We start from the raw sequence: 25969 nt of genomic DNA on the forward strand, positions 1-25969 counted from the left end.
ATGAGCAGCCCAGCCAGGGGTGGGCGGGAGGGGGGATCCTGGCAGAGGCAATTGGGCAGTTTGCCTCTCAGAGGCCCTGAGATTTCATCAATGTAGCAGGTTTGGGCAGGAGGGGGCGACCACAGAAACGCTCCCATCTGGCCTGGCTGCTCTCTGTGGTGTAGGTGCTGGGGTGGGGGGGGGTGAGTGACGTCTCCTTTAACCGGGGCCAAGCTTAGTGAGGCCCGAGGGGGCTAGGGGTGAGTGAGCATGTGTGGAAGTGGGTGAGCATACACATGGCTGGGGGGTCTGTATGGGGGGCGTGTTATAGCCTCTGTGTGTGCACAGATGTGTGTGTAAGTGTGATGGGGTGTGAATGTGGGGGGTGTTATAGGCCTGTGTGTGTTTGCACATGTGTGTGATGGGGGTGTACATGGGGGGTGTTATAGGCCTGTGTGTGTTTGCATACGCATGTGATGGGGGTGCATGTGAGGTGTGTTATAGGCCTGTGTGTGTTTGCACACATGTGTGATGGGAGAATGCAAGGGGGGGTGTTATAGGCCCGTGTGTGTTTGCACATGCATGTGATGGGGTGTGCATGTGGGGTGTTATAGGCCTGTGTGTGCACACACATATGTGGTGGGGGTGTGTATGTGGGGTGTGTTATAAGCCTGTGTGTGTTTGCACATGTGTGTGATGGGGTGTACATGTGGGGTGTGTTATAGGCCTATGTGTGTGCACAAGTGTGTTATGGGAGTGTGCATGTGTTATAGGCCTGTGTGTGTTTGCACACATGTGTGATGGGGTGTGTTATAGGCCTGTGTGTGTGTGTGCACACATGGTTGATGGGATGTGTAATGGGGTGTGTGTTACAGCCCTGTGTGTGTGCACACGTGTGCCTGGATTGGGCTGTAGACCCCACACTAGCCCAGACAGGGTCACTGCGGCTGAGAAGGGGCCGGTGACAGGATATGGGGTTGATGGAGCCCAGCTGAGAAGGGGCAGGTGCGGCTGGGATCATGCCAGGAAGCTGGCAGCGGTTAGCGCAGGGGGATGGGAGCCAGGACCCTTGGTTCTATCTCATCTCTGGGAGGGGAGTGGGGTCTAGTGGTTAGAGCAGGGGGGTGGGAGCCCGGACTCCTGGGTTTTATTCCATCTCTGGGAGGGGAGTGGGGTCTAGTGGTTAGAGCAGGGGGGTAGGAGCCCGGACTCCTGGGTTCTATCCCATCTCTGGGAGGGCAATGGGTTGCCTAGTGCAGGGGGAAGGTTTGCCTTTACAGAAACACTCCCATAGCCAGAGCAGAGGCTGGGCCTGGCACGCCTTAGCCTGGGGCGCTTGGTCTGTTATCTGCCGTTTGGGGCTCTAACAGCCCTGCCCTGGAGCAGCTGCTCATTTCAGACATTTTTTTCTTCTCTTTTTAGCTAAGATTTGAGAGGCACGAAACCCACCGCCCATGTCTGGAGACAGGCCCCCCCACCTCATTCCTCTCCAAACCCCAATCCCTCCATTGGACTGTCTGGAGCTGGGCACCCTGGCTGAAAACCCAAACCTCAGCCGTGCCTTGGTTCCCAGAGCATCCAGGAATAGTCTGCACCCCCTTTCTGCCTCCAAATCTCTGCTGAGCTCACCCTCATCACCCCCTATGCCGCACCCACCTTCTTGTGCACCCCTGAAGCGTCTGTCTGTGACAGCAGTGGGGATTCGAACCCCCAACCTTCCCCTCTGTCCCCCAGAAGTCGAACTGGCCATGATAAAGCTAATTGTCTGGAAACCGCTGCCCCACCAGTGACAAATCTCCCCCCCACCTCCCTGCACCATCTGCCATCCGATCATCTGTCATTGCCAGGCCTATCGCATGGATAACGAGGCAGATCTCGTTAATACTACACACCGGAGCAGCGCCCGGTTAATTACGGAACACGGCTCCCAGAGAATTGGACATGCTCTTAATCGGTTGCCTTCCCAGCTACACCGGCGCTGTAATTAAGGGCCCGCTAATGAATTTTGGTAATGAAGCCGGTTATGCGAGGCGCCGTTCGGAGGCGAGGGGGTGGGGGGTTGCTGGGGAGAAGAGGGGCTCTTCAGGGTGCAGAAAGGAAAGAGTTTTCATGGAACCGGGTGGGGAGGAGAAGGGGCTGGGGCCAGATCCCCGGCTGGTGTCAATGGGCCCAGATCCCTGGCTGGTGTTAATTGTCATTTATTTCAGTGGTACTGGAGAGTCTTCCTTGTTATGCCCCAGAGCTCACATCTACTCAGCCCCTGGCCACCAGCCGCCTGCTCTAACCCCTAGACTCCACTCCCCTCCCCAAGAGTTCTGACCCCCACCCCCAACCCCTAGACTCCACTCCCCTCCCCAACTCAGGAGTCCTGATCCCCACCCCCAACCCCTAGACTCCACTCCCCTCCCCAATCCAGGAGTCCTGACCCCACCCCCTCTGTTTTAACCCTGAGACACCAGTCCCCTCCCCAACCCAGGGATAGAACCCAGGAGTCCTGACCCCCACTCCCTCTGCTCTAACCCAATCCCTAGACTCCAGTCCCCTCCCCAACCCAGGGTCAGAACAGCTAGCAGCAAGGGGCTGAACCCGGGGGCGGGGGGTTATCCTATCCATTGCCCTGGCAGGAAGAACTGGGATTGGGATTATCTAGTGACCCTGCCCCCGAGCTGAGTTCAAGGCCGAGCTGGGCCCCCCACCAGTGAGTGCAGCCCCTGTCCCCCACTCTTCTGACCTCACGTCCCTTACAGGGTTTAACTCATTTTGTGCCTGGGCCCATCTGATTCGGTCCCCGGGGGCATGTGCTGTCCTGCTGTTGTCCCCCCCTTAGCCACTTGGCCCCGGGGCTGCTTCTTGCTGGATTCCTCCTCGCGTGGACCCACGCTGGCCCCTTCCTGTCTTTCCTCCCTGTCCTCCGGAGAGTTTGCAGCTGTGTCTTTAATATCGTCTCCTTGTGAACCTGTCGGGTCTCCTGAGCTCCCTCAGCCCTTAGATCCACTGGCCACGGGACCTTCCCCGCCCATTCTCGCTTGGCTGCCGTCCAGAGTGGCGTGAAATCTGTCTCATTGGGGGCACCTTCACCCGCCTGCCTGCCGCTGTCCCGTTCTGCCCAATTCCGCCCCGTCGGGCAGGATCACGCCTACAATCGCCGTTCCCCGGGTTGCTTCCTGCAGGCTCCGTAACAAAAACTTGGCCAGGGTCCAATCGCGCCGCAGGCGTCTCTGCTCTGGGGGGGTGGCTGGATTTCATGGATTTCCATTTTAGAATCATGCCATTTTCCCCTGTCCCGTTCCCTGACCCGCTGAGCCAACCCCTGCCCCCCCATGGGACCAGATCAGAACCTGCACCCCCTGGAGGGGAAAGGCCCCATTTCCCAGTCTCCACCCCCCTGAGCCAGCCAGTCCCCCGCCCTGAAGCCAGATCAGAGCTTGTGCCCCCTAGAGGGGACAGGCCCCGTGTCCCTTTCCCAAGCCCCCCTCCCCCCAGCCAATCTGTCCCCTGCCCTGGGGCTGGACGGGAGCTGGTGCCCCCTAGGGGTGAAAGGCCCAATCTCAAAGGGGGCCCCCCATGCACTCCCGTAATCTCCCTAATAAAAGTACGGAGAAGCAGCTTCCCTTGAAGGCAATAGTCCCCCCTCCCCTGCCCTCAGCTTGTGGAGCAGGAAGGCCAAGTTTTGTCAAAGCGGCACCCGGGCCTGGCACCGCCGATGCTGCCGGATGGCTCCTCACCCGCAGCTGCACAGAGCTCCCCTCCTAGACTTAATTAAGGGAAGCTAAATCAGGAGCATGAAGTGGCTGGCACGGAGGCAGGTGACGAGCCAGCCAGGCAGCCCGCGGGACGGTGGGACGAGGCCGACGGTGTGTTTAATACCAGAGTGACTTTCTGCTTTAACAAGCGTGTGTGTGTGCGGGGGTGGCTAGATGGCTCAGGGGACTGGGGAATGGGACGTGGGTCTGTCCCCTCTAGGGGGTGCCCGCTCTGATCCGGCCCCGGGGTGGGGACAGGCTGGCTCGGAAGGGGTCGAGAATGGGAAGCGGGGGTCAGACGCTCATTTGCACTGGGGTCAGCAAGACGGCAATCGGTGTTACTCCTGATTGACACCAGTTACATGTGGAGCAGCGTCTGCTCTGTGGCTTTGCACTCCGATGATGCTGGCTCCCAGGTCAAACCCAGTCTGACCTATTTCCTTCCGTCCCTCTGCTGCTCCGTTCTCCCTGTAGCCCAGCTACCTCCTTAGGCCCGGCTTGGAGCAACAGCCCCCAAGCCAGAGGTGGGGGCTCTCGCCTGGAAGGGCTAGTTGAAACAAAACAGGGAGAGGTGAGAAATTGGGGGGTCTGGAGGTGCTTCCCATTGCTCGGGGTTTTAAATTGGCCCTGATTCTAGCCCCAGCTCTGGGTGGGGAGTGGGGTCTAGTGGTTAGAGCAGGGGGGGCTGGGAGCCAGGACTCCTGCGTTCTATCTCCAGCTCTGGGAGGAGAGCAGGGTCTAGTGGTTAGAGCAAGGCTGGGCCTGGGAGTCAGGACTCCTTTGTTCTATAACCAGCTCTGGGAGGGGAGCAGGGTCTAGTGGTTAGAGCAGGGAGGGCTGGGAGCCAGGACTCCTGCGTTCTATCCCCAGCTCTGGGAGGAGAGCAGGGTCTAGTGGTTAGAGCAGAGGGCTGCTGGACCCCAGGACTTCTGGGTTCTGTCCCCAGCTCTGGGCAGGGAGTGGGGTCTAGTGTGTGCATGAGAGAGAGAGAGAGAGATCTGAGTGCGAGAGGTGACCACACCCATGAATGCAGGCATCTGAATTTGGATTCAGATCCTCCCTCTCCCAGTCGAACCGTCCTTCACCCCTCACACTCTTCCCCCCCATCAGTCCCCCCCTACTCTGAGAGGCAAGACCCCCAATCCCCACCCTCCCCGACCAGGTGCAGGCCCAGCCTCTGCCTGCCACTCACTCCCTTGGCTGCCTTTTCCAGAACAACAACATCAAAATAAAAGATGTCAACTGCTCTGACCCCGACTGCTAATTACTGCCGGAAGGCAGGGACGGTATGCTAATGAGCTGCGCTCTTAACGAAGCTCCGGGCAAGCCACGCTTCCGCTTCAGAGGCTGTTCACGCAAAACAAACTGTAGCCTCTGGATTGAGATACCTACTGATCCCCAGAGACCCCATCTGCCTGTCTGGCTCCACTGCCCTTCATCTACGCACCCTCTGATACACCTCTCCTCCAATGCCCCGTGTCTGTCTACACACCCCTTCGATCCATCCTCAGACACTCCCCTCCGTATAACCCCCTTCATCTACCCACCCTTCAATCCACCCATCCTCCAATGCCCCCTGTCTGTCTACACACCCCTTCATCCATCCATCCATCCTCAGACACCCCTCTGCACACCCCTTCACCTACTCACCCTTTGATCCATCCATCCTGCAATGCCCCCTCTGCCTGTCTAACCCCCCTTCGATCCATCCTTCGACATCCCCGTCTGTATAACTCCCTTCATCTACCCACCCTTCGATCCATCCCTCCTCCAATGCCCCCTCTGTCTGTCTACACACCCCTTCATCCATCCATGCGTCCATCTATCCTCAGACAACCCATCTATCTGTCTACACCCCCTTCATCTACCCGTCCATCCATCCTCAGATACCCCCTCTATCTGTCTATGCCCTATTCATCCATCCTCCAATGCCCCCTCTATCTATCTGTCCATGCAGCCCTTCATCCATCCATCCTCACCCCTTTGCACACATCCCTTCATCCATCCTCAGACACATCTATCTATCTATCTGTCTACACTCTGCTTCATCTACCCACCCATCCATCCATCCTCAGACACACCCATCTCTCCGCCTGCTTGGCTAGGATGGAAGAGCTCAGTTCCCTGAACCCGAATCTTGGAGGAGAAGGAAGTGCCCAGATAAAAGGACAATTCCCACGTACCCACCCCTCTGCTTCCTGCCTTAAAGACGGAACCTGTTGATGCTAATCCCGTGCTCAGGCCCTGTGCGTGGCTGTGTGGAACGTTGCCCAAGTTGAGCAGTTTGGGTTGAAATTTCCCACGCTGGGTGCCTGCCTCGGGGAGACATTTTCTGGAACATTTCTGCCCACACGGTTCAGCCGTTTCTGAGAACGAGACAAGAAGGGGGAAGGGGGGAACCACACCGTTTGGCCCGTGTTGAAACATGCTGGGGACCATTTCTTTGGAAAGCTCTAGTGCCCCCTGGACTTTGGAATAGGCCCTTGAAATTTGGCAAGGGGGTGTCCCCTGGGCCGAGGATATGTTTTTTGCCCTCCCCGGGAAAACCTGCCCAAATTTGGCCAAGGGATGAGCCAGTTTGCAGACACTCAGGACAGACTTGTTAGACTTGATAGAGAGCAGGGAGCCTGGACTCTCTTGTGCTCCCAACGAGCCCTATGCTGAGCCTGGGAAGCGGCCTGATTCAGGTGTCAGAGGGGACAAGAGTCAGTGAGACCGATCAGATAAGGAGCCAGGGGGAGGGAATCTGGGACTAGCTGGGCAAGGAGAATGGGACTGAGGCAAGGAGCCGAGGGTGAGGGGCAGACAGGGACAGACTGAAGGGGAGGGGCAGGATGGGATGGATGGGCAGAAAAGGCTGTGTCCTCCAGAGCCTGGAATGGAGCCCAAGGTCCGTGATTCTCACTATGCATCTGTGAAACCTGGGGCAAAGTGTCCGACCCGAGAGCCAGTCCACATAGAGGATGACAACCTACTACTGCTACCAGTTCTGCCATTAACTCAAGCAACAGAGGCCTGTGTGGGGGATCTAAAGGCATTAGCCTGGCTGATGACCCATGGGTGCATGTGTGTGTCAAGATGATGCCACAGGATGGAATTTCTGGGGTTTTTTTCCCCCCACAGATTGATTTTTTTTAAAATTTTTGGAAGCAACACGCACAAAACCTCAGTTCAAAACTGGGTTGCGAAGTCAAGCACTTGAAAGTCCCGAAACATCGGAATCAAGGCTGCCCATGTCTCTGGGGTGGCGTACGCTCAGCAATCTGCTCGTTGGTTACGTGGCCGCATACTGGTTTCCCCACAGGCCCCCTGCCCCATTCCCAATGCCTGCACATGGGGCACCCTTCACTAGGCAGGTGCTAACTTGGTTGTTCTTGATGTTGCAAGCTGAATAAGGGTGGTTTTTTTCATGTTGGGTTTTGTGTGGACCAGGTACCTAAGGAATCCTTCAGAGGGGAGAGCACTCGCTGCAGCAGAGCCACGAGGGGATGGAGACGCTGCGGGAGGATGGGTAGACAGTGGCGTGTGGGCGATGGGGTCAGTACAGGAATTAATAACCCCAGAATATAGAGCATGTCTCTCTCTCGCTGATCCAGAGGGGAGAGCGCCCCCTACTGAGCCCCACCCCACTCCCTGCAGCACAGCGCCCCCTAGCACCACATTGGGGCATTGGGGTCAGCGCTGCCTGAGTTGGAAGCCAGTTTCTCTCCGTGTCCACCCCCGAGCTGTGTAAATTGGGTAGATGCTGAGGTGGGGGGGGCACACACATGGCAGAAGAGACATAGCGTGTGTGGGGCTCTCTGATATGGGGTAAGCTTGGGAATCAGGGCGAAGCTGAGCGCAATGCCCCCTTCCCCAATCTCCATCTCAACAGAACGCCCATGGAGTCATTCCTTATTTTCCAGGTCAGTTTACATCAATCCTAAAGGATTTAGCTGGTAGTTAGTGTTATGGGCTGGGAGCCCGGACTCTGGGGTTCTATTCTCGGCTCTGGCAGGGGAGTGGGGCCCAGTGGGTTACAGCCGGAAACTTGGAATCAGCACAGGAGGGGGTGCCATGCTGCAGGGAGCAGGGTGGAGGGGTCTCAGTGAGGGGTGCTCCCCCAGACAGTCAGTGCAGACCCCAGCATGGCAGAGAGGAGCGCCCTGCTGCAGGGACGGGAGTGGGGTGGGAGCTCAGATCTGGCATCGAAATCACACTAATTTCCCGTGGGCACCGATATCATCTGCTCCTCCAGCAGCCCCGCTCACTCTGCCAAGCTGCCACGGGCGGCACGCCAGCTGCAAAGGGTGGCAGGCTATGAGACAGCCTGTTATCGCACCAGGACCTGGCCCCCGGCGAGTGGCTGTGGGGGTTGATCCTGGCCCTTTGGGGGAAAGCAAGTGCTGCCTTTGCCCTGCAGCCTCCTGCGGGGGGCACTGGCACAGAGAACCCCATGGGCCTGCTGGTGGAGAGAGGAGGTTGCCAAGGAGCCTGAACCCCCAGATCAGAGACCCACAGCCCCCCAGAGTGCTGGATCGGGGTCCAGGCCTTACGCTAGCAAGTTCCCCCTGTTTACAGGCGCGACCCTGAAAGGGGTGAAAGTGAAATGGTCTGTGAGTGCCCAGCGGGGCCTACTCAGAGGCAGGGCGGCCGATCCCTTTGCTGTGAGTGTGTGTATGTACATGCACAGTTGCTCTCTTTGCACCCGTGTGCGCACACGTGTGTGTGGGAACGCCCAGGATGGGGCGGTGCCCACCCATTCTTACAGCCTGCAAGCCCAGAGTGTGTGGCAGGTGGGTAACCACCAGGGGACGCTGTTGGGAGATGTGCATCGTGCTGTGATACCCCAGAGCGTGAGTGAGGCCGGGGAGGGGGGGCACTGGGAGTCAGGACTCCTGGGTTCTCTCTCCAGCTCTGGGAGGGGAGTGGGGTCTAGTGGTTAGAGCAGGGCTGTGCCTGGGAGTCAGGATTATAGGGGTCAGAGACACAAAGCGACATACCCCAGGGCAGTCTGAAACATCACCAGGAATTGAACCCACGAGTCTGGGTTCCTTGGCCAGTACCTTAACCACCAGGTGATGCTGCCTCTCATCTAGACATCCCCTCAGTCTCCCACTCTCCTTTTCTCTCCTTTCACTAGCCCAGCCTCTTCCTTCATTGCCCCCACCCCACTTTCGCCCTTTCCAGCACATTTCGCCCTCTGGGGCCCAGGCCGCTCCAGGCTAAGAAGGAGCCGGAGTGGGGCTGATACATTTTGCCCTGGGATCTCCTCTGCCCTGGGGAGCTGGGCTGAGACCCACCTAACTTGTTTCACCTAAGCCGGCGAATGGGCCAAACTGGATTGAGCCCCTTAGTGGTGAAAAGCCACACGGGCCGTGTGGTCCCCCGTAATACAGTGCTCTCGGTCGCCCCCTGGAGGCCAAGCCGTGCACAGTGGTTTGGATGCCTTCTGTGCTTTCAAGGGTCATGGGTTCGATCCCCCACTGAGTCAGCCGGTGACCGGCTGGGGAAGGGACCAGAAGCTGCACATCTGGACTAGCTGAGATCACGTCGCTGCCTGTTTAGCTTGAGATAAAAACCCAACTCCGGCTGCAGATCTGGGACAATGGTATTCCTGGGCACCTGAGGCCTGCAGGAGCAGCCTTTGAACAGAAGTGCCAGATATGCGCCCTCACAAATCAGATGCTAATGGCTGTGGGGGCGGGGGCTTCGCTCCTCAAGCAGCACATGCATCATCCATGAATCTCCAGTCCTGATGAGGTGACTCCCTTATGATGCTGGTGTTGGAACGGCAGAGCGGTGTGGGGTGGGGAGGGTCAGCTCTTCTGCCTTCCCCCCTGCTCCCCTTCAAAGCAGAAGCCACTCTGGGAGCTCAGTATAAAAGTGTCATGTGCCAAAGTGAATGTGGAAACAAAACAGTGATAGATCAGTGGCGCAGCCGGCCTGGTTTCCCCCCCTCCTCCCGCAGAGTCCTCCTGGCGTGGACCCATGGGCTCATCTAGCCTGGTATCCTGCCTCCCACTTCAGATCTTATCTTTGGCCCACAGAATTGGGTCTTGCTTTATGCAGTTCCAGCTTGGCCCACGGCTCCTTTCCGTCACCTTTTACAGGCCTGGTTACCAGTTTGGTTCCTGATGAAGAAATGTGCTGAGAGTCCAATGAATGGTAACTCACTGTGGAGTGGATAGATGGAGGGTGTATGGGGATGGATAGATAAGATGGAGGTGTATGGGGATGGATAGATAAGATGGAGGTGAAAGGGATGGATAGATAGAGGGTGTATGGGGATGGATAGATAAGATGGGGTGTACAGGGATGGGTGGATAAGATGGGGGTGTAAGGGGATGGATAGCTAGATAAAGGGTGTATGAGGATGGATAGATGAGATGGAGTGTATGGGGATGGATAGATAGATAGAGGGTGTATGGGGATGGATAGATAAGATGGGGTGTACAGGGATGGGTGGATAAGATGGGGGTGTAAGGGGATGGATAGCTAGATAAAGGGTGTATGAGGATGGATAGATGAGATGGAGTGTATGGGGATGGATAGATAGATAGAGGGTGTATGGGGATGGATAGATAAGATGGGATGTAAGGGGATGGATAGATAAGATGGGGTGTACGGAGATGGATAGATAAGATGGGGGTGTAAGGGGATGGATAGATAGAGGATGTATGGGGATGGATAGATAACATGGGGTGTAAGGGGATGGATCGATAAGATGGGGGTGTAAGGGGATGGATAGATAGAGGGTGTATGGGGATGGATAGATAAGATGGGGGTGTAAGGGGATGGATAGATAAGATGGGGTGTACGGGGATGGATGGATAAGATGAGGGTGTAAGGGGATGGATAGATCAATTCTATAGGCATAGATAAGCTTGGCAGATTTCAGTTTTTATTTTTTATAATTTCAACGGATAATCTCAATGTTTATTTTTAAGCATTTCCCCATTTAAATGTTGGGGGAAATTTTGGGGAAGGGAGGGTCAGACGGCAGTGGGGGGGAGGGGTCAGATGCAAGCAGACCTTGAGATTCAAAAAGTGAATGCTTGATAGCTGTGAAACCACAAGTGGGCAACCTCCCATGGCAAACCAGGCCAGGGAAAGGGCCATCCCACACACGTGCTTGTCTTACTTTGTCTGTCTGTAAATGGGGATTGTGAGGGATGGGGATATTTTGGGGGCAGTTTCAGTGCATCTGCGGTGAAATCGACAGAGATCGATGTCTACTGGGGAAAATCGAATCCAAGTGCACACGCACACACACGTTTGCACACTGGGCGATTGCGCTTCAAGGCTGGATGGGACCCGGGAAATTGGAGAAAGTTGCCTCAAACCTGCAACCACCTCTCGCAGGGCAGTTGTGGGGTGTGTGTGTCGTTAAGTGAATGCTGCACCAGTCCTTGTGATCCCCATGTCGCACCCCTGCCTGTGGGGTCTGCGCCGAGTGGGGAAAGGGTTAACAGAACTAGGGACACAAGTGGCCATGTTCCCGTCCCCACTTGCTGGCTGTAGCCACTAATGGCTCCTGGGAAGAAGTCCCCTAGTGGCCAAGCCCTCATGGGCAAGGAGGGGCTCCGGGCTCTTGGCTGGCCCCAGCTGTGCAGGGAGGGTGTCTGGAATACTGGCTAAGTCCCTGGTGTGGTGGGGGGAGCTTGGGCCTGCTAAAAGCCTATTGGGCCCAGAGCTGTGGGGCGGCAGACACCAGCGGGGGGGCTGAGGCCAGAGGGGGAACTTGTGCAAACTCTTGCTTTGGCCTCAAGTGGACTCTTGCCCTGCCCTCGTGCGAGCTCCCACTCTGACCTCGTGTGAACTCCTGCCCTACCCCTGTGTAAGCGCCTACTCTGCCCTCGTGCAAGCTCCTGCCCCACCCTTGTGCGAGCTCCTGCCCCATCGTCGTGCAAGCTCTCACTCCACCCTCGTGCAAGCTCCCACCCCACCCATGTGTTCCCTTGATTCAGTTGCCATCTATCCCTCCAGCTGCCCTCCCCCGCCCCCACCGGATTTCTCCATGTCCTTCCATCCCTCTGTTCAGTTCTCTGGCAGATCCTCCCTCCCTCCCTTCATCCGTGTCTTCCTGTGCTCTGCCCTTCTGCCCTCACCTGGGTTCCTTTGCGGGGAGGCAAATACCTACCTAGCCCCCTCCCCATCCCGCTGCCTGCCTGGCTCTGCCTCTATCCTGCCCATCTGTCCAGCCCCCAACACCTCCTCCTACCTGGCTGCCTCTCTCAGTCCATCCCCAGACACACCCAGCCCAGCCTCTGTTCTCTGCCCCCGTCCCTGACACCTGCTTGTCTCATCCCTCTGTTCCTTCATCTCCCACCCCCAGCAGCGCCCTGTCCCCTGGCTGCCTCTGTCTCTCTGCAGCTTCCCAGCTGCGTCTGTCCCTGCCCTTCCCCTTCCCCTTCCCCCCACCCCGCCGCCCAGCTCCCTCCCGGCTCCGGCTCCTCCGTGCAGCTGCTGCAGTGCTAAAGATTTCCAATGTGTTGTTTCGCCCTGCCTCCCGGCGCGTCCTTCCCTCCCCAAATCCCTCCCTCTCCATCTGCAGGAAAGGGGCAGACCCGCCTCCCTCCCTCCCTCCCCGCCCCCCCCCAGCCTCCCGCTTTTCCCATCACCCCCCCCGCTTCTCGGCGTGGAGGGGGGGCTGCGAGACGACCCGATCCTGCCGTGCGCCCTGGCCCGTGCGCCCTGGCCTCTCCGCCCGGCTCCGGGGAGGCGCGTCCCATTTGCGCTCCGCCTCCCCCTCCTCCCTCTTTCCAGCCCAGCCCGGCTCTGCGGGCTGGGAAAAGCCAAGGCAGAAGCCGAGAACGGCGGCGAATCGCGCCCCCCTCCCCCGGATCCAGATCGCCGGGGAACCGAGCCAGGCCAAAGCCCCCAGCCCCACACACACACACACCTCTCCAAAGCGCAGGATCATCGGGGGCAGCCCCAGCTCAGGAGGGAGTCGGGGCCCAGCCAGCGCTTCCCCCCTCCTAAACCCCCCCCCCGCCTTCCCTTTGCGGATCCAGCCCCGAGACCTGCTTTTGTTTGTGGATTTCTCCGATGGAGCCTGCAGGGGACCGGCCTGGTGGGGCCCCTTGAGCGCATCCCCGCCCCCGCTCCGAGCAGGGCGCACGGAGCCCTCTGGATCCACCCGGCATCCCCGGGGGGCGGGGGGGGGGAGAGAAAAATCCAGGATGGCACCTCCCATAGGCTGAGCGAGCCCCGCTGCTCCCCGAAAAGGTACGTGCAACCTGGGCTGCGGGGCGGGTTCCCCTTCGCCAAAGGTGTGGGAGGGGGGAAGATTTGGGGTGGGGGCTTCTGGGGTTGGGTTTTATCGGGGAGGAGGGAAGGTTTGGAGATGAGATGCCAAGGCTGGGGGTTGGTAATGTGCGGTGGGGGGAGGGGGGGTGAGACCCTGCCAGGGCTGGGCTGTGTGTGTGGTGGTTTGGAGGGGGTCGTGCCAGGGATGGGGAGTTGGTGGGTTGGGGAATCATTCCAGGAATTGGGGGGGTTGGGTGGGATCGAGCCAGGAATGGGGGGGGTTTGGTGAGATGTGTGTGTGTGTGTGTGGCAGGGAAGGGGGGGGAGTTGTATTGCGTTATACCAGCACTTGGATTTGGTAAAGTGGAGGTGGGGGGGATTGGTGGGGGGGGTAAGGAGGGGGCATTGTCTGGCATCTCTGCCAGTTCTCTGCCTGGCTCAGATTCTCATCCGCTGCAGGGGCTGAGTGGTGCTGCCAGACACACTGGGGTGGCACCTGGTTACGAAGCGTGTGTGTGTGTGTGTGAGAGATCCTTGCCAGCTCTCGGGGAAGCTGGGTTTTAGACCCCCCCCCCCCACCTCCCCAACCCAACTAGCGCAGGGTGGGATCTTTGCTCTGCTGCTGTCCATGGTGCTCAGCTGCAGAGAGCTTCTCTGGGGAGTGCATCCGCCTGGAGACAGACATTTCCTCACCTGGTGCATGGGATGGCGGGGGGGGAGGGGGCTTATCAGACAAATATCAGGGCAGAGCTGGTCCCTAGACCCCCCCTCGATCTGGTGCATTTGCCTCTCCCATCGGAGCCTGGCGGAGTCCGACGGAAAATCATTGCACCCGGGAAGCTGCAGCGCCAGTGCATTGATACCTGGAAAACCTTGTCCAGGCTTCGGATTTGATCTGACGGCTCCCACCCCAGCCCCCTCCACAGCCCCTCGGGTGGGGGTGTCGGTCACCATATTGGTAGCTGGGCGGAGTAGAGTGAGCCCCCCCCCCCCCCCAGACGCGCATCCACAGGGAACCCGGTCATACCTGGCCCCTGGGTGCCGCTGCCCAGCCGCAGCCTGGTGCTAGACTGGCTTGTTTCTGTCTCCTGCCCCCAACGTTGCTGGCTGATGCTTTTGGAGCCGGGGCTCTGGAGCGGGTCAGAAGCTGGGGAGCACACGCAGTGTCAGCAGCCCGTTGTTTTAAAATTGTGGATCGCTCTTGTTTATTCACACGCTCACACACACTGACACATTGACATTTGCACACTGACACACACAGTGACATGCACACTGGCACACATTCACACACACATACACTGATGCATTGTCATGCTCACACTGACACATTGACATTCACACACACACGGACACATGGTGACATGCTCACACTGACACACTGACATTCACACACATACAGACACAGGTGACATGCTCACACTGACACACTGATATTCACACACACACGGACACATGGTGACATGCTCACACTGACACATTGACATTCACACACACATGGACACATGGTGACATGCTCACACTGACACACTGATATTCACACACACATGGACACATGGTGACATGCTCAACCTGACACACTGACATTCACATACACATGGACACATGGTGACATGCTCAACCTGACACACTGACATTCACATACACATGGACACATGGTGACATGCTCAACCTGACACACTGGCATTCACACACACACGGACACATGGTGACATGCTCACACTGACACACTGATATTCACACACACATGGACACATGGTGACATGCTCAACCTGACACACTGGCATTCACACACACACGGACACATGGTGACATGCTCACACTGACACACTGATATTCACACACACATGGACACATGGTGACATGCTCAACCTGACACACTGACATTCACATACACATGGACACATGGTGACATGCTCAACCTGACACACTGGCATTCACACACACACGGACACATGGTGACATGCTCACACTGACACATTGACATTCACACACACATGGACACGGTGACATGCTCACACTGACACACTGACATTCACACACACACGGACACATGGTGACATGCTCAACCTGACACACTGACATTCACACACACACGGACACATGGTGACATGCTCAACCTGACACACTGACATTCACACACATACAGACACATGGTGACATGCTCACACTGACACACTGACATTCACACACACATGGACACACGGTGACATGCTCACACTGACACACATTCACACACACACATGGACACATGGTAACATGCTCACACTGACACACTGACATTCACACACACATGGACACACGGTGACATGCTCACACTGACACACATTCGCACACACATGAACACATGGTGACATGCTCACGCTGACACATATTCACACACATGGACACGTGACATGCTCACCCTGACACACACATTCCCACACACACAGGCACATGGTGACATGCTCACACTGACACATATTTGCACACATACGGACACACGGTGACATGCTCACACTGATACACATTCACACACACACACACACGGACAGATGTTGATATGAAAACGATACACACTGACGCACATGGACACATTTACATTCACACATAGACACATTCGCACACACACTGAAACACATTCATACACACACACTGACACACATTCCTATATAGACTCGGGCCTGCACTGACACACACACACACACTCCCACACATCCTGACTGGTGCACACACATACATTGTCATGCCCAATCTCTCTCACACACACATTTCGCTCCTTGGATGAGTGCCAGCCGTGCGTGTTAAACACCCAGGACAGCAGTCCTGGTGCAAGGAGTGTTTCAGGTAGGGAGGGGTGGAGCCGCAGCTGGTGTAGATCAGCACAGTCCAGCACCTTCAGGGGAATGACACCAATTTACACCAGTTGCTGATCTGGCTCTGGCCTGGAGCTTTCAGATCAGCTCCACGCTGGAGCGGGCCAGAAAGTGGCTTTGAAGTAGCCAGGCCTCTTGGCTTGGCTAAATTTCCCCTCTGTTGCAAGCAGGCTGCTGGAAGGTTTTGGGGTAGGGGGGAGAAATGTATGGTGCCCCAAAGAGGTTACTCCTTCCCCCCTCCTCCTTAAAATGTATACATGTATTTCATTCCTTGCCTTTCCTTCCACTGGCAGACCCCTGAGCCTTCCCGTGTGTGTGGATGTGGGAGTTTGTGTGTGTCAGTGCGTGACTGTGTGCAGATGTTTGTTAGTCTTTGTGTGTATCCATGTGTTTGTGTGTATATCAGTGTTAGTTTGTTAGTATGTGTGTTTCTGTGTTTGTGTGTAATCATGTATAGCTGCGAGTCTTTGTATATTTGTTACACATCAGTGTGGGTCAGTGTGTGTATTTGTGTGTCAGTGTGTATCTGTGTGTGTTAGTGTTTATCTGTGTCTGTGTATATTTGTGTGTGTTAGTTTGTATGTATCAGTGTGTTTGTGTGTATCAGTGTGTGTAGCTGTGTGTGTTTGTTAGTGCATGTGTGTCAGTGTGTGTGCAGGTGTGTATCAATGCATGTGTATCTCTGTGTGTGTGTCAGTGCGTATGTATCTGTGTGTATGTGTGTGTAGCTCTGTGCATGCTGTGTCATTCCCAGTGTGAGAGTGTGATGAGTGTGCGTTACCTGGGTAGAAAGCAGCAGCTCTGCAGGCCTGGCTCCCAGCTGATGTGAGCTGGTGATGAAGGAAGGGAGCTCCCAGCAACTGATCCCAGCAGAGGGTCTGGCCCAGTGGGGACAGTCATGGAGGGCCTTGGGGAAAGCAAAGAGCCCCATGTCTCACCTCCTGGGGTCTGCCCCTTGCCAGTTCCCAGGGAATCCAGGGCCATGAGCAGCCCCGTTTGTGAGAACAGCAGGGTTGCAGGGCTGTAGCATGTTCAGGACATATGGCCTGGTCCCCTGCCTTGCTAGTCCTCCAGTCTGCTGCACCCCTCTGTTCCTTCCAGAGCCATCTGCTCCTCCCATCCCCTCCCCTTGCATCTAGCTATCAAGGTCTTCATGCATCCATCCATCCATCCTCTCCATCCACCTTCCTACACCCCATCCATCCATCCATGCATCCATCTTCCTACACCCCACCCATCCTCTCCACCCATCCTCTCCATCCATGCATCCTCCATCTGTCCATCCATCTTCCTACACCCCATCCATCCATCCCTCCATCCTCTGTCCCCATCCATCCATCCATCCATCCTCAGCATCCATCCTCTCTATCCATGCATCCATCCATCCATCTTCCTACACCCCATCCATCCGTTCATCCATCCATCCTCATACACCCCCATGCATCCATACCCATGCACCCCATCTATCAATCCATACACCCCATACATGCCATACTTCCATCTATCCCCATACCCCCTCTCTCTATTATCTGCATACACCCCCCTTGCTATCTCCATACACACACACATCCCATCTCTCTTTTCCCATATACACCTCCTGTTTCTACTCCCATACACCCCCACTGCCTCCAGACATCCCGTCTCTACCCTCATACACCCCCTCTATCTCCAGACACCTCCTCTATCCCCATACACCCCCACTGCCCCTAGACACTCCATCTCTAATCCCATACACCTCCACTGCCCCATATGCCCTCTCTATCCCCAGACACCCCATCTCTGCCCCCAGACACCCCCACTGCCCCCAGACACCCCATCTCTGCCCCAGACACCCCCTCTGGCCCCAGAAATCCATCTCTACCCCCAGACACCCCTTCTATCCCCATATACCCCCACTGCCCTCAGATACCCCATCTCTAACCCAGACACCCCATCTCTGCCCCAGACACCCCGTCTCTATCTCTCTCTATCCCCATACCCGCTCCCAGTCTCTCTACACACCATGTCTCTTGCTATCCCCATGCACACATCTCTGTCTATCCCTCCAGCCCCAGACCTCTTTCTTTCTTTCTTTCTTTCTTTCTTTCTTTCTTTCTTTCTTTCTTTCTTTCTTTCTTTCTTTCTTTCTTTCTTTCTTTCCCTGCCACTTCATTCTGTTGTTGGGTGGCTGGCAGGGGACGGTACAGCGGTAGGCACAGAGGAGGGATGGAGTCCATGCTGCAGCCTCATGTCTATAACAAGGTGTGCCCTGCAAACGCTCCTCTAGACATCATGTCTCTAAATGGACAGCTGGGGCTGAACTGGCGGATAAGTGTCGGGGGCAGTGGAGAGCCATGTCATGGGCACAGGCTGGAAGCGTGTGGTGTCATTAGAGGTACAGGTAATGCAAGGAATTAATCATAGGCCGGGCTGCTTCTCTAGCCGTGGTCACAGAGGGAGGTGCTGAGAGAAGCAGCATGATGAAAGGTGCATTGGCAGTGTGATGGGGGTGCACTGGGGCAGTGGCATGGCTGTACTGGCAGTGTGATGGGGTGTACTGGGCAGTGGAAGGGCTGTTACTGGCAGTGTGATGGAGTGCACTGGGAGAGTGGCAGAGGTGCACTGGCAGTGTGATGGGGGTTCACTGGGGCAGTGGTAGGGCTGTACTGGCAGTGTGATGGGGTGCACTGGGGCAGTGGCAGGGCTGTATTGACAGTGTAACGGGGTGCACTGGGGCAACAGAAGGGCTGTACTGGCAGTGTGATGGGGTTCACTGGGGCAGTGGTAGGGCTGTACTGGCAGTGCGATGGGGTGCACTGGGGCAGTGGCAGGGCTGTACTGGCAGTGTGACATGATGCACTGGGGCAGTGGCAGGGCTGTACTGGCAGTGTGATGGGGTGCACTGGGGACAGTGGTAGGGCTGTACTGGCAGTGTGATGGGATGCACTGGGGCAGTGGAAGGGCTGTACTGGCAGTGTGACAAGATGCACTGGGGCAGTGCCAGGGCTGTACTGGCAGTGCAATGGGGTGCACTGGGGCAGTGGCAGGGCTGTACTGGCAGTGTGACATGATGCACTGGGGCAGTGGCAGGGCTGTACTGGCAGTGTGATGGGGTGCACTGGGACAGTGGAAGGGCTATACTGGCTGTGTGGTGGGGTGCACTGGGGCAGTGGTAGGGCTGTACTGGCAGTGTGACAGGATGCACTGAGGCAGTGGCAGGGCTGTATTGACAGTGTAATGGGGTGCATTGGGGCAGTGGAAGAGGTGCACTGGCAGTGTGTTGGAGATGCTCCAGCTTTGGCAGGGCTGCGCTGGCCCAGTGGTGGAAGCTGATCCCAGTGAACGAGCCCCTCTGTGCACTCAGGAGGCGGCATTTGGATGAAACAGATTGGAGCAAACTTTTGGGAGTGAACATGTCTGAAGCGTGACTGTTCCCCCTCCCCACCCCATGACAGGCTGATGCCCTCCAGACCTGGGCAGTATGGAGGCAAACTCAGCAATGGGCTCAGCTGCAGGGGGGTGCTGAATAATCCTTGCCCATGATGGGGGAGGCATGGGAATGGTGCAGAGGCCTTGTGGCAAAGGCCGACATACCTGAGCTCCCTGCATAGTGTGGCATCAGTTTCACAAGCCAGGGTTCAAAGCCCCCCCAAGCACACAAAAATACCCCATGGGCCCTGCAATATCCCTGCTTCCCTCTTTCATCCCGGCCCGTCTCCTCCGCCAGCCACGTAGGTCATTGAAATGGTCTGTCTTCTGCCCACCTTGGGGATTCATCGAACTGGATTTAACAGCACTCAGCCGCCACTCAGGAGTGTGGTGTTGGGTTTTTTTGTTGTTGTTGTTTTGGTTTTTTTTGTCTTTTTTGGCAAGCGAGAGCAGGGGAAGGAGCTTGTGAGCAGGATGTGGGGGAGAGGGGGAGGGACTGCATTTGGAAAATGACTGCCCAAAGCTCGAGGGAGGGTTAAAAAGAGGTCAAAGCGCCCGGGGCAGCCCACTGTTGGTCCCGTTGCTGCTCGAATACAGAGGGTGTCAGGGACGCGAGGTCAAGGGCGCAGGACAGTTGGTCTCTTCCGCAGGTGCCCAGCAGAAAGGCTGGCGAAGTGGGCCAGGACTTTCCCCCACGCAGATGGCAGAGCCCTGGTGGGCCTGGTGAAGGGCCAGGGGTGGCTGGAAGGAGGTGAAGTTCACCTCTGGTGGGACTCTTCGCCGTGATTTCCCCTGGAGAAGAGCACGGAGGTGGGGCTCGGGCAATGGTGCAGTGGGCTGGGTGCTAAACTGGGATTTAGCTTTACCAGTGACTCCTTGTGTGGCCTGGGGCACATTGCTTAACCTCCAGTCCTCCAGCTGTACGAGCCTCGCCCCACCTCCTGAGGTGTGTGAGGGGTGATTGTGGGTGCTCAGATGTTACGATAATAGAGCCTGTAGCAGTACCACGGGTAGATTGCACCACCTGGCCCTGTTAGTAGGTGTAATATGGTAGCATAGTGGCTCCAGCTGAGATCAGGGCCCCATTGTGTCAGGTGCTGCACAGACCCCCCCAACTGAGATCAGGGCCCCTTCGTGCCAGGCGCTGCCCAGACCCCGACTGAGATCGGGGCATCGTTGTGCCAGGCGCTGCACAGACTCAGCGTGAGAGACATCCCCTGCTGGAAAGAGCTTCCTGTCTAAGTAGACAAGATAGAATATAATCCCTATCGATGGAGAAACCGAGGCACAGAGAGGGGAAGGTGCTTGCCCACAGTCACCTAGGAGAGTCTGCTGCATAGAAAGGTGACATGTCCCCCAATGGATGGGCCTATCCTGAACCAGGCTTATTCTTGGCAGACACTGGGCCATCTGGTTGGCTGGTGATTCCTTCTGGGTTGCTGGCGGGTGAACTGCAGTGCATATTCCCTGTGCGTTACCCTAGCGGAGCTGGGGCCCGATCCTGAAAACACTTACACACCTGAGTAGCTTTCCTCACCTGAGCAGCTCCATGGGGCTCAGCGGAACTCCTCGCCGGAGGAAAGTCATGTAAGCCATTGCAAGGCTACTGCCTGGAGTTGTTGCCCAGGGCAGGTTCGTAGCTGGCTTTGTGCTTCAGGCACTCACTTGGGACCCAGGAACCATGGGTTCCATTTCTGGCAGTGCTGGTGGGACCCTGTGTTGCTGTTTTTTCCCCCCAAAATGCCCATCCTGATGCTTATGACCTTGGTTTCCATAAAATAGAGCACCCAGAGTGCCAAGAGCTTCTGAAAACCTAGCCGCTTGCTTCGGCACTGAAATAGGAGATGAGCTCTTTAGAAGGGCAGGCCCCTTCAAAAAACCCAAACCCTCTGTGCCTCAGTTTCCCCCTCTGTACTATGGGAAGAATGATCCTTTTTGTCTTTTTAGATTGTAAACTTTTCAGGGCAGGGACTTTCATTGTGGCTGTGCAGTTCCTGGTGAAAAAGGGGACCCTGATCTCGGTCGGGGTCTGTGCAGCACCTGGCTCGACGGGGCCCTGATCTCGGTCGGGATCTGTGCAGCGCCTGGCACAATGGGGACCCTCATCTGCATTGAGGTCACTTACACTAAAATAATAATAAATCTGTTGTATAAATAATTCCTGGCAAGTACCTCACTTGGCTATTTAATTATGTTTTAAGAGGAATTGGGTTGGGTTCCTCTCTGTTTTATGCTGACATAACACCAATTGGCCACATCCCCAGAGAGTGTAAATCAACGTAATTCCATTACACGGAGCGATGCCAGCTTAGCCCAGCTGAGGACCTGGCCGATGGAGTCTTTAAAACCAGACATAGGGGGAAGGGAATGGGGGAGGGGGAAATACAGCTGATTGGAAGAATGTCATCAGAATAATTTTCCAATGGAAAAAGACGCCCTTTTCACAAAACCAACATTTTCCATGGGAAAATTCCAGTTTTGCCGAAGAAATTTGATTTGCCATGGGGAAAACTGAGACTCTGCTGTGCTGGGTGCCCACCCCCGCACCCAAGCTCTTGTCTATTTCACGGTCAGGGGAAGTGAAATTGACAAAAGCTGGGGGGGGAGGGTGGGCTGCTGCTGAGGGTCAGCACCCTGATTCTCGGCCTCACAAGCCCTGCAGCTCGGGTGGGCAGGTTCTTGTCAATGTCTCTATCTCCCAGCCAAACAATTCCCGGTCCATTCTCTGGGTTTTTCTTGACATTCCCTCCTGGGACAAAATTGGCCTTTTTCCGGGACTACGCGTTTCGTTCCAAACCGGGCCATTTTTCGCAGGGATTTCTGTTGTCCCATCAGCTCTAGCGGGGAATGTCACCGAGAAAGAAGAAATGAATCCGACTCATAATCATAACAGAAGAAAAAAAAAACCCAAACATTTTGTGCGACAGCCGCTTCTCGCTCCCCCGCCATCTGATAAGGACCGTGCCTTGCGTGTTTCAGGAGGGAAGCGTGGTTATCGGGGGAACAGAACCCAAGCAAACCGATCTGTCGCTATTCATATCAGCGAGCTGGCGCTGCTCCTGTGCGGAGACCTTGCTCGAGACATCCCTGATAACGCTGAAAAACCCAGGGAGATAGGATGAAAGCTACTTGAGAGGCAGATTTACCTTGCATGAGAGCTCTCCACTCTGCAATGATTATTTCCTGCTTAATGTTTCTTGTTTTAAGCGCGGCCTGATGTTGCTACATGTCTCTTGCTCTCCGGTTCGGAACATGGGCTCTTAATTGAGTTAACCCACAGGCTGATGTGTAGCTGAAGGGCTCTCAGTGAAGTCTCTTTTGTAGTCAGGGCTTAGCAGGAAAGGTTGTCGATCCCCTAGCAGACACGGCTGATCGCTGGCGGGGAGGTGGGGAGGGGGAATCTAAACCCAACAGATTGTGAAGGAACAGGTGCACCAGCAAACAGCTCGGTTCGGAGCTGGTGGAGTTGGCCTCACTGGTGCAAACTGGTGCCACCTCACTAGTTTGAGTGGAACAGGGGCCAGAGCGTCCCCGTTGATTTCAAGGGCGTGTGAGTCAGCTTTGGCGATCGGCGGCAGCCAGGGTGAGTCCCCCCTTGTAAAACCAAAGGTGCGTCTGTAACTCAGTTTAATGATCCTCTCCCCATCTGCCAAGGGAGGGCAGGAAGATCCCGGTTTAGTCTGCAGCAGGGAAGATTTAGGATGGATATTAGAAGAAACTTGCTAACTCTCAGGCTTGTGGAGCCCTGGGACAGGTGAGTGCAGGCAGTTGCGAGATCCCTGTCATTGGAGGTGTTTAAGAACAGGCTGGACAAACCCCTCTCTGGGATCGTCTAGGGATACTTTATCCTGCCTCAGTGCAGGGGAGGATCCTGCAGGTCCCTTCCAGCCCGACATTGCTATGATTCTGTTATTCCAACCTGGGTCAAAATAGCACCGAAGTCATGGCCAGAATCCCAACTCCCCTATAAATGTCAACCAAAGTTGCTGCATCTTCTCTGCTATTTTAACCTGAGTTAAGGACCTGCCTTTTTTTTTTTTTGGCAGTGTAGACGCACCCTTGGATGCGGAGTGAGAGACGAGGCCTGCCCCAAAGAGTCTAGATAGACAGTGGGGGGAAACTGAGGCACGGAGCAGGGATGTGACTGGCCCGAGGTCACCCAGGATGTTCATGACAGAGGTGAGGATAGAACCTAGGTCTCCAGACTCCCTTAGCTACTAGACCATGCTAAGAAGTTGGTCAGCTGATAACATGGTAACTAGCTGGAGGGATTCTGTGGCTATAGATATGGGCCTGTAGCAGGGTGGTCCCCAGCTCCTGCCCTGAAGGGCTTAAAACAGCCCAGGAAAGGGCTGTGGCTGGGGCAGAAGCCTGGGCTGATTGGGGAAAGCAGGCCCAGCTGTGGCCATGCCCCAGTCAGGCCCAGCTGGCCCCTATAAGAGGCAGTGAGCCAGGAGCCCACTCAGTCTCTCTCTGCCCGTAGAAGGAGAAGGGCCTGGCTGCAGGGAGCTGGACACAGCTGAGTGGAGCAGGGCTGGGGAAAGGCAGAGGAGCAGGGGAGCTCCTGCCTGAAAAGCCCCAGGCTGCGGCCTGGCATTGGGCCAATAGGTACTGGGGGTTGCAGAGGGCAGCCCAGGGGTTGGCCAAAGGCAGCAGGTCCAAACCCCTTTGCCTGTGATGAGAGGCGGATACTACAGTCTGCCCCAGTGAATGGGGGCTAGATGAAGACTGGGCAGTAGCCAATACTGAGACAAAGTGGGGATAGTGGATGGGGGTTCCCTGGGGAGGGGAGACCCTAAGACTGAGGGGTTCCTGCCAGCGGGCAGCACCCAGAGAAAGGGCACCAGGTCCTGGGAGGGACACAGGGGCCAAGAGGCAGAAGACAGGTGGATCACTGGCCTGCAGAGGGCGCTCCGGAGCTGGAACTGAGCTAATTCCCAGAAGTCACCCGCAGGAGGCGCTGCAGGGGTGAGTCTGTACTTCTACAAGGCCATATATACCAGTTTGACAAAGGGAAGGTATGACGGGTTAGGTCATAGAGACCCCCTTGGGACTGTCACCCGACGTGCTGAAATTACCCTTGAGCCTGTTTCCCCTGCCAGCCTGGGACTCCAGAACCCTGCCTGGTTGAGCCAGACACGCCAGCCTGCTGCAGCACAGACCCAGGGTCTGAACCATGCCCCTAAAGCTGCGGGCTAAACTGAAAACCACTCAGCAGGTTACCTGTCTCCAGCACCCAGACACCCAGCTCCCAGTGGGAGCCAAACCCCAAAGGGATCCATTTTACTCTGTATGAAGCTTATACACTGATTGAGAGAGATGCCCAGCGGTCTGCTCCCCCAGGTACTAATCACTTACTCTGGGTTTATTAATCAGTATAAAAAGCAGGATTAAAGTGGTTTCAAGAAATAACAGACAGAACAAAGTAATTCACCAAGGAAAATAAAGCAAAAACACGCAAGCCTAATACACTAAGAAACCGATTACCGGTATTATCTCCCCCTCAGAGGTGATCCAATAAGCTTCTTTCACAGACTAGACTCCTTCCTAGTCTGGGCCCATCCCTTCCCCTGGGACCACCCTTGTTTGTTCCAGCAGACTTCTCAGGGGTAAGCAGGGGTTTTCTCATGACTGGCAGCCCCCTTTGTCCTGCTCTACCCCCCTTTTTATAGCTTTGGCACAAGGCGGGAATCTTTGGTTTCTCTGGGTTCCTGCCCCTCCTTCTAAATGGAAAAGTACCAGATTTAAGATGGATTCCAGTATCATGTGACATGATCACATGGCCTGTGAGATCCCAACTGCCATTCTTCCAGGGCTGGTCCACATATACCCAGGAAGGTTTGCAAGTAAACAGAGCCATTTACAGGTCATTAATTCTGAAGCACCCTCAATAGCTTCCACTTAATATGTTTACATCAGTAATACAAGTTTATATCATACTGTCCTACCTCTAGACATAGAAATAATGTAGATGATAAGCTTTGTAATGATACCTTACAAGAGACCTTTTGCATGAAGCATATTCCAGTTACATCATGTTCACGCTCATAAGCACACTTCCATAAAGCCTACGGAGCGCAACATCACAGGTCAAAGGGATGACATGATCCCACTCTATAGATGTCTGGATGGGGAGCTGACAACAGCATGGGTTCTCCAGTCTAGCAGGCAAAGGTCTAACAAGATCCAGTGGCTATAAGTTGAAGCCAGACACATTCAGATGGGAAATAAGTTGCCAATTTTTAAGTGAGGGGAAATTTACCATTGGAACAACTCACCGTGGGTCAGGGTAGTGGATTCTCCATCCCTGGCAGTTTTTATGCTGAGACGAAAGATATCTGTGAAAGATCTGCTCACTTCAAACAGGAAATAATTTGTGGCCGTTCACTGGCCTGTTCTGTGCAGGATGTCTGACTAGGTGATCACCCTGGATCCTTCGGGCTTTGGAATCCCTGAATCTATGAACACACCCTATGATGGCAAAGTGGTTATAGGAGTGAGATTGCTGCCAGTGGGGGCTGATCGCTGTCCCCTCATTGTCCCCTGGTGCTCCCCAGCTGTCGGCCTGGATCCATCTGCTGTCCCTTGGCTCACTCATCGATTGTAAGATCCCTGGGGCATGCTCTGTGTTCGTACAGCTCCTAGCACCCAATCTGTGACTGGGGCTGCTAGGCGCTACATGAGAATATTGGACTGGAAGAGACCTCCTGGGTCTTGGAGCCCAGTCCCTGCTATCGCAGCCTAGGGTGGCCAGAG

General features: G+C 55.7%; 1 protein-coding gene across 2 annotated transcripts in view; it reads left to right on the plus strand.

Moving 5' to 3' along the window:
* Positions 1 to 12769: 12769 nt before the first annotated feature.
* The window catches only part of LOC127037036 (leucine-rich repeat and fibronectin type III domain-containing protein 1-like), a 50231-nt gene continuing 37031 nt past the window's right edge, over positions 12770 to 25969 (plus strand). For both annotated transcript variants that reach the window (XM_050928451.1, XM_050928452.1), the window contains exon 1: positions 12770 to 12932. The gene's annotated coding sequence lies outside the window, so the exon portion shown is untranslated. The remainder of the gene's footprint in view (positions 12933 to 25969) is intronic.

This window comes from Gopherus flavomarginatus, chromosome 18 (genome assembly GCF_025201925.1).
Source record: "Gopherus flavomarginatus isolate rGopFla2 chromosome 18, rGopFla2.mat.asm, whole genome shotgun sequence".
In the NCBI taxonomy this organism is placed as follows: Eukaryota; Metazoa; Chordata; order Testudines; family Testudinidae; genus Gopherus; species Gopherus flavomarginatus.